Source organism: Lynx canadensis, chromosome B1, assembly GCF_007474595.2.
Source record: "Lynx canadensis isolate LIC74 chromosome B1, mLynCan4.pri.v2, whole genome shotgun sequence".
Taxonomy (NCBI): domain Eukaryota; kingdom Metazoa; phylum Chordata; class Mammalia; order Carnivora; family Felidae; genus Lynx; species Lynx canadensis.
The window spans coordinates 154,019,597-154,027,486 of record NC_044306.2 but is presented as its reverse complement, the minus strand read 5'-3'; positions in this window follow the sequence as shown (position 1 = coordinate 154,027,486).

The window sequence follows — 7,890 nt, the reverse complement described above, 5'->3', positions numbered from 1 at the left end:
ATTAAGAAGAACTCTCATTCATTGCTGGTGAGGATGCAAAATGGTACAGCCACTTTGGAATACAGTTTGACAGTTTTATACAACACTATTTACAGAATACCAACATGATTGGGCAATCCTGCATCTAGGTCAAATGACCCAAAGGAGTTGAAAACTTACATACACAGAAATCTGCACATGAATGTTCACAGATGCTTTATTCATAATTGCTAAGACTTGGAATCGGTCAGCTGTCCTTCAATAGGAATATGGATAAGTAAAATGTTATACATTCATACAATTGAATAGCATTGAGAAGAAAGTAATGAGTTATCAAACCACAAACAAAGACATGGAGAAACTTTGAATGGTATTGCTAAGTGAAAGAAATCAATCTGAAAAGGCTACATATTGTATGATTCTAACTATAAGACATTCTGGAGAAGGCAAAACTATGGAAATTGAAAAAAAAAAAACAAAACAAAACACAAAAACCAAAACAGTGATTGTCAGGAGGCTGGAGAGAGTTGGAGATAATGAATAGATGGAGCACAAAGAAATTTTGGGCTGTGAAACTACTCTGTACGATACTTTAACAGTACATGTGTGACATTATGCATTTGCCCAAATCCTTAAAACCATATAACACAAAGAGAAAAAGCTCTTATGTAAAATGGACTTAATAATGTATCAATGCTGGCTCATCAACTGTAATATAATTACAATTACTGTGCAGGGGGACAAGGGGATTATATAGGATTTCTCTGTACTTTTTTTTTTATTTTTTTAATGTTTATTTATTTATTTATTTATTTATTTTAATTTTTTTTTTCAACGTTTATTTATTTTTGGGACAGAGACAGAGCATGAACGGGGGAGGGGCAGAGAGAGAGGGAGACACAGAATCGGAAACAGGCTCCAGGCTCTGAGCCATCAGCCCAGAGCCTGACGCGGGGCTCGAACTCACGGACCGCGAGATCGTGACCTGGCTGAAGTCAGAGGCTTAACCGACTGCGCCACCCAGGCGCCCCAAATGTTTATTTATTTTTGAGAGAGAGAGAGAGACAGAGCATGAGCGGGGGAGGAGCAGAGAGAGAGGGAGACAGAATCCGAAGCAGGTTCCAGACTCTGAGCTGTCAGCACAGAGCCCGACACAGGGCTCGAACTCACAAACCACGAGATCATGACCTGAGCTGAAGCTGGACACTCAACCGACTGAGCCACCCAGGCACCCCTCTATACTTTCTGCACAATTTTTCTACAAACTTAAAAAGTGCTCTAAAATTAAAACCTATTAAAATATAATTTTAGACTTTTTATAATTGTTAATGTTTATTTATTTAATATTTATTTGTTTTTGAGAAAGAGAGAGAAAGAGAGAGAGAGAGAGAAAGAGAAAGTGTGATGCGGGAGGGGCAGAGAAAGAGAAACAAACTAAACCAGGTTCCAGGTTCTGAGCTTTTAGCACAGAGCTCAATGTGGAGCTCGAACTCATAAACTGTGAGATCATCACCTTAGCTCACAACCTGACCTGAAGCTGGACCCTTAACCAACTGAGCCACCCAGGCACCCCCAATTTTGTACTTTTTAAACACAGCTTTTTCTTTTTTTTCTTTTTTTATCATAGGTAATTGTAGCAGATTCAAAGTAAGGAGAAAATGTACATCTCCCTTGGCTTTGACTTGCATGTCATTTTATTTTTTTCATTTGGTTAAAAAAGGCAACCACAGATTAATTATATTTGTGACCTCCAGTGTGTAAAACACTGGTTTTAATTCTGTCCAGAACACCAGGTATTTATAATTTCATAGAAACATGTATGGAATCAATCAGAGATGTGGAGGCTTTCTGTAAATAAATGTAAGGCACAAATAGTGACTTATGGAGCAGGGTCTTTAATCTAAAGCACTTCCTAAATATTTACTGTTGTGATGTTACTCCATCTCCTACACCTTACTCTGAAACCATATGAGAACAACATGCTAAAAAAAACCACTGAAACTATCACTACACTTACGTCAGTAACTTATGAATTAATTCTGAAAGCCTGACACAATTTAAACTTTTACAAAGTCATTGTTTTTTTTAGACATCTATTTCTTTTAAAGACTGCTTCATTTCTTTAGTATGGCAATTTCAAATAATATGTTGCTCTAAAATAATTATCTTGTTTTTAACATATATGAAAAATGCTTCAAGGACACCAGCGTGGCTCAGTAGGTTAAGCATCCAACACTTGATTCTGATTCATGACCTCACAGAGGTGGAGACTTGCATCAGGCTACATGCTGACAGAGCATAGCCTGCTTGGGATCCTGCCTCCCTCTCTCCGTCTCTCCTGTGCTTGCTCTCTATTTCTCTTTCAAAATAAAATTAAAAAAAAAAAGATTGCTTTAGAAATTTATATGTACAAAGTTTATTTATTTTGAGAGAGAGAGTGTGGGAGAGAGAGAATCCCAAGCAGGCTCCATGCTGTCAGCAAAAGAGCCCAACAATCAGATAAGTCGATTTATCTTCACCTTTCCTTCTTTTACTCCATCCCATTTTGTTTCAGTACTAATCAGAAATCACATTCAAACAACGATAGTTAATAAATACAGAGCTTAATGCAATTTATGTGTTCTCTATCCACTTATATTCATTAAATTGAATGGTTTCATTTTTATTAAAAATGAGGGTATTCTCAGAAATATGAATCTTTTGGGGCGCCTGGGTGGCTCAGTCAGTTAAGTGTCCATCTTTGGCTCAGGTCACGATCTCACGGTTCATGAGTTCGAGCCCCATGCCAGTCTCTGTGCTGACAGCTCAGAGCCTGGAGCCTGCTCTGGATTCTGTGTCTCCCTCTTTCTTCCCCTGCCTCTCTCTCTCTCTGTCTCTCTCTCTCTCTCTCTCTCTCTCAAAAATAAACATTAAAAAAAATTTTAAAAAGAAATACGACCTTTTTAGGTTTCCCATATAAGCATAAGTTGAAAATCAATTTAAGGGTATCTAAGCTTGTACATCCTAGCCTTCATATCCTTCAGCAAAAAGTCTTGCTGGAATAACATAGGTTAAAGACGTGACAAAATAATCTTAATAAAATTATAATATCTCCAAAAATATTTCTTTGAAAATAATAAAAAGAAAATAAATTTGAGTGGCTCAAGTAGAAAATTATGCTCTTATAGAAATAAAAGGTAAAGTTGGAGATTATTTACTCGTGAATATGAACTTTAAAAGTAATAAAGTAGATAAAAGGACAGTAATATATTCACTTGGAAGTTCTAATAGAGAAAGCATTTTTATCCCATTAAAATTGATAAAATTAAGACTTTCATTAAAAAGTAATAACATTTGAGGAAAAATAAATTTATTTCTATCTTTAAATAAAACGCATTAGTTCAATATTTAACAGAGCTTACCTTGACCTGCATTTGGAAAAAGAGATATATGTGGTAGAAATATTATGAAAATATTTTTTTCAATATTTGCATCTGAAATATAGCAGGAAAATTAAAAGAAGAATATACCTTTTGCTTCAGGCATCCCTTCCTTCAGGCATTCTATATACATTTCATTATTCTCTTCACACACACACAAGATACACAAAAACCTGCATTCAATTTGTTTTCATTTGCATTTAGTTTTCTTCCTTTTATCAATTTAAAAAAATATCTGATAAATGGATTCTCTATGCTTTTGTGATCTGATATTATTTGATTTTAGCAGCAACTTTTGAGTTAAGACTATTTAATACTGGGAAGGCTCTCTATAAACATGTTTATGCAACATGGCAATGAAATTTTATTTAGTTGATTTTTAAGTTTACTTATTTTGAGAGAGTGAGAGCACAATCAGGGAAAGAACAGAGAAATAGGGAGAGAGAGGATCTCAAGCAGGCTCTGTGCTGACCGCACAGAGCCCTATACGGGACTTGAACTCACGAACCATGAGATCATGACCTGAGCTGAAATCAAGGGTTGGACACTTAACTGACTGAGTCACCCAGGCATCCCAAATTTTATTTAATTGTGATTATGTTTTTAAATTTTATTATACATATACTCAGACCGCAAGATACTATTTAGAAAAGAAGCTTCACAACTATATTAAATACAAATTGGGGTTTGGTGATTTCATATCTTATCAAAACCGGAAAACTGTATTAAACACAAATTGGGGTTTGATGATTTCATACCTTATCAAAACATGAAAAAAATGAAACTTCACAATTCTTAGATGAACCTGTTGTGCTAGGTAGAGTTTGGAAAGCTGCATGCCTAAGCCAACAGTGGAAAACTTTAAATACTGCCTATCAACTTCAAATGTCAATGGAAGATTATTAGTAATAAATATCCTGGGGAGCTCTAATTACCTCCTACTGCTCCACTGCTTTAGAGATGTTCTATCCACACAGGTCATGCTGTGTAACATATTCATCAAATATTTTCTGTGCTAATGAGAATTTGTACAGGAAAACAAACAAAAAATAATGCTTTATCAAAAACAACAGTGAAAGAACAGCACATACCAAAGCAAAGAATTCTTGCCATTAAGAAATAAAATCTCCAATTTACAAAAATCATACTGACTGGTATTATACCTTCTTTAATATTCTGTCTGGAAACAAACAGGTAAAGAGGTATTTACACATCATTAAGGCTATTTTATTTGTCCTCCATCCTTTCAGAATGAGGTACTACATTTTTGCATACTTGAAAATCACTTTAAAAATGCATCTCTAGTGCCACAAGTTTCTCTTCCATTGTCATCATATGAGTTATTTAAATATCTAGTATATGCAAAATGTTATTCATTTATGGGGATATTTTCACAGTTATGACATGAAAAATGTTAATGTGCCAGCTCTTTTAAATGTAAGTCTGTTTCCCTAAAAGATAACTTTCCAGAAAAACAAATGGCATTAAAATTTTTTTAATCCAAATTAGGATTTGAATTTTAAAATTTCATATGTCTATTTTAATGTTCTTTACATTTTAACAAAAGACAGAAAGATTAACATAGATTTGAACTGTGTGGGCCCACTCATAGGTAGATTTTGAACAGTACAATACTATAAATGTATTTTGACTTTCTAATAATTTTCTTAATAACATTTTCTTTTCTCTAGCTTCCTTTACTATATGAATACAGTGTATAATAAATATAACATACAAAATATGTGTTAATCAATATTATGTGTTTATGCCTTTATCTCTAAGGCCTCCAGTCAACAGTAGGCTAACAGTAGTTAAATTTTTGAGGAATCAAAATTTAGACGTGTGGGACATCACTATGTCTAACCTCCATGTTGTTCAAAGGCCAACTGGGATTGAAAATTATTTTGGGGGCACCTGGGTGGCTCAGTCAGTTAAGTGCCCAACTCTTGATTTTGGCTCAGGTCATGATCTCATGGTTCAAGTTCCGCATTGGGTTCTGTGCTCACAGCGCAGAAACTGCTTGGGATTTTCTCTCTACCTCTCTCTTTGCTCCTCCCTCTCTCTCTCAAAATAAATAAGTAAACTTAAAAAATTATTTTTTAAGATCCTTCACTGAGTTATTACAACTATCTACGTTCTAGAGTTTTTAAACAACTGAACATTCTGCTAATCATCTGGATTTCAGTTGGTTATTTTTTCCTTGGTTCCATGTCTGCTGCTTCCTCTCACACCGGGTCCTTCAAAAAAACTGTGATGTCTTTTTCATCCCATAACCTTCCTACTGCAGAATCCACAATCTCTTCAAATTCCTTTTTTAAAATGACAACCTTAAAATATGAGATTTTTATAATTATAGTTATCTTAATTATTCTCTTTCTACAATTAGACTTCCTGATCTACTTCACTTGTTCACTGTATGAAATTACAGTGTATCTGATGGACTCTCTCCCCTGCTATATTAAAAACAGCGTGAAAGCAGTGTCTGACTGCTTCCCCAAGGTTTAAGTGTTCTAGGATACAGTAAGTATGAAAATGGATTAAGTCAACATTAAGCATTTTTAATTTCATTTAAATTTAATTAATTTAATTGTCTATAAGCCTACCTCAAATCTCCAGATGATTTTTATTTAAATTTATTCAAATAAATTACTATAAAACATATTATTTATGTCAAAGTTTTTATGAGAATTAAATGAATATATATATGTATATGCATACACACATACTAGAAAAGTTCTTGGCACACAATCAACATTTGTGAATTTATTTACTAATGTTTTTTTGTAATTTATCAAAGAATTTTTTTACACAACTGTCTGTGAAATTCTAATATACTATATCTAAAACTTATTATTGGGACAATTAAAATTATACAGACCACTCTTTTATAGAAGCTATTTTGGTAGTGGGAAAAACAAAACACCTTAAATTCTAGAATTTAATATCATCATTCCTAAAACATGGATCATTATTTTGAGAAACTTTATGTTCTCCAAATTAATATTTTATGTCTACAGTCACACAACACACACACACACACACACACACACACACACACACACACACATGCATCTCATCTCATTTTGGATAAAATTATTCTATATCCTGGCAACCAGGATACTAAATTATACCTTATTAACTGCCTGCCTAAGAGTACTGAGAGTACTGACTTTGGACTCAGAATCCTGGATCATTTTTACCATGTTCTTCCATTTGGTAATGTACCTTAAGCAAGCTATACACACTTCTGAGGTTCTATTTCTTCCACTGTGAAATAAGGAATACGATTCTATTCCTCAGAGTGTGGTTATAAAGATTCAATTAGATGATATATCAATATGCCTAGAATTCAGTAAAGATCTAATAAATGCTACATAGATGCAGTGTTATTTTTATTTATTACTAGGTTCCAAAGCATTCACTCTTAGAAACATAGGTTGAGAGGAATATAGCTGTAATTTGCGATGGTGATTCAAAAGGGGGTAGACACAGAAACCTTAGACAATGGAAATCAAATTCTACAAAAAAATTATTTATAACTCCTAAACATATTTGTGCCTAAAACGAATTTAAAAATCTCGGGGCGCCTGGGTGGCTCAGTCGGTTGAGCGGCCGACTTCGGCTCAGGTCATGATCTCACGGTCTGTGAGTTCAAGCCCCGCATCGGGCTCTGTGCTGACAGCTCAGAGCCTGGAGCCTGTTTCAGATTCTGTGTCTCCCTCTCTCTGACCCTCCCCCGTTCATGCTCTGTCTCTATCTCAAAAATAAATAAACGTTAAAAAAAATAAAAATAAAAATCTCTTTGAGGGGTGCCTGGGTGGCATGCACAGTCTATGCAAGCAAACTGAAACGTAAGCCAGAGTAAACTCCTATAAATGCCTCAAGGCTAAGAAATTAAAACCTAAGAACAAGTGGGCACCTGGGTGACTCAGTAGGTTAAGCATCCCACTTAGGCTCAGGTCATGATCTCACAGCTTGTGAGTTCAAGCCCCATATAAGGCTCTCGGCACAGAGCCAGCCTGCTTTGGATCCTCTCTGTCTTTCTCTCTCTCTCTCTCTCTCTCTGCCCCTCCCCGGCTCGTGCTTGTGTTCTCTCTCTGTCAGAAATAAATAAATATTTAAAAAATAAATAAATAAAAATAAAAATCTCTTTGAAATCTCTGGGTTAAGTTCATCTTCTATGTGAATAATTTGTAGTAGTAAATGTGTGGAAAGCAAGGATCATCATTTGTAACAAAAACTATATTCATATTTACTTTTAAAATCTGCAGTGTTACTCCATGTTTGGATACCTGTTTTTTTTTCCATATATTTTCTTTGAAAATATTTCCTCTCCAGTTTAGAAAAGTGGATTGGAATGAAAGAAACTCTTTTACTATTTGTATTAATCTAAAATTCTACAACCTAAGTAAATAAAGCAAATACGAAGTAAGTTCTACTCTAAACCTAAAAAGAAGTTTAAATAATTGCTTAGGATTCTAGTTATTAGTTG